This window comes from Oncorhynchus gorbuscha, linkage group LG03 (assembly GCF_021184085.1).
Source record: "Oncorhynchus gorbuscha isolate QuinsamMale2020 ecotype Even-year linkage group LG03, OgorEven_v1.0, whole genome shotgun sequence".
Taxonomy (NCBI): domain Eukaryota; kingdom Metazoa; phylum Chordata; class Actinopteri; order Salmoniformes; family Salmonidae; genus Oncorhynchus; species Oncorhynchus gorbuscha.
This window is the reverse complement of record NC_060175.1, coordinates 28,991,946-28,993,472: the sequence shown is the minus strand read 5'-3', so window position 1 is coordinate 28,993,472 and position 1,527 is coordinate 28,991,946.

The window sequence follows — 1,527 nt, the reverse complement described above, 5'->3', positions numbered from 1 at the left end:
ACGATTAATCCTGAATTCTTTCATTGGTAATGTCCAAACAGGAATAACTGAAATCCTCTAGTCAGTAGAGGGGAGCAACAGGAGATGCGACCACAGATTGCAGGTCGCTTCGGGTTTGGCGCAGGCCGTAGCTGATAGAGACACCTGCTCACACGCAGCATCTGAAGAAGGCAAAAAACACGACAGGACGGAACAAGGACACAGTACAGCAAACAAGGATCCGACAAGGACAGAAGCGGAAACAGAGGGATAAATAGGGACTCTAATCAGAGGGCAAAATAGGGGACAGGTGTGAAAGAGTAAACGAGGTAGTTAGGAGAATGAGGAACAGCTGGGAGCAGGAACGGAACGATAGAGAGAGAGAGAGAGAGAGAGAGAGAGAGAGAGAGGGAGAGAGAGAGATAGAGAGAGGGAAAGAACCTAATAAGACCAGCAGGGGGAAACGAATAGAAGAGAAAGCACAGGGACAAGACATGACAATCTATGACAAAACATGACAGTACCCCCCCACTCACCGAGCGCCTCCTGGCGCACTCGAGGAGGAACCCTGGCGGCAACGGAGGAAATCATCGATCAACGAACGGTCCAGCACGTCCCGAGATGGAACCCAACTCCTCTCCTCAGGACCGTACCCCTCCCAATCCACTAAGTACTGGTGACCACGTCCCCGAGAACGCATGTCCATGATCTTCCGTACCCTGTAAATAGGTGCGCCCTCGACAAGGACGGGGGGGGGGAGACGAACAGGGGCGCGAAGAAAAGGCTTGACACAGGAGACATGGAAGACTGGGTGGACGCGACGAAGATGTCGCGGAAGAAGAAGTCGCACTGCGACAGGATTAACGACCTGAGAAATACGGAACGGACCAATGAACCGCGGAGTCAACTTGCGAGAAGCTGTCGTAAGGGGAAGGTTACGAGTGGAAAGCCACACTCTCTGACCGCGACAATACCTAGGACTCTTAATCCTACGTTTATTGGCAGCTCTCACAGTCTGCGCCCTATAACGGCAAAGTGCAGACCTGACCCTCCTCCAGGTGCGCTCACAACGTTGGACAAAAGCCTGAGCGGAGGGAACGCTGGACTCGGCGAGCTGGGACGAGAACAGAGGAGGCTGGTACCCAAGACCACTCTGAAAAGGAGATAGCCCAGTAGCAGACGAAGGAAGCGAGTTGTGAGCGTATTCTGCCCAGGGGAGCTGTTCTGCCCAAGACGCAGGGTTTCGAAAAGAAAGACTGCGTAATATGCGACCAATCGTCTGATTGGCCCGTTCTGCTTGACCGTTAGACTGGGGATGAAAACCGGAAGAGAGACTGACGGAAGCACCAATCAACCGACAGAACTCCTCCAAAACTGAGACGTGAATTGCGGACCTCTGTCCGAAACGGCGTCTAACGGGAGGCCATGAATTCTGAACACATTCTCAATGATGTTTTGTGCCGTCTCCTTAGCGGAAGGAAGCTTAGCGAGAGGAATAAAATGAGCCGCCTTAGTGAACCTATCGACAACCGTTAGAATCACAGTCTT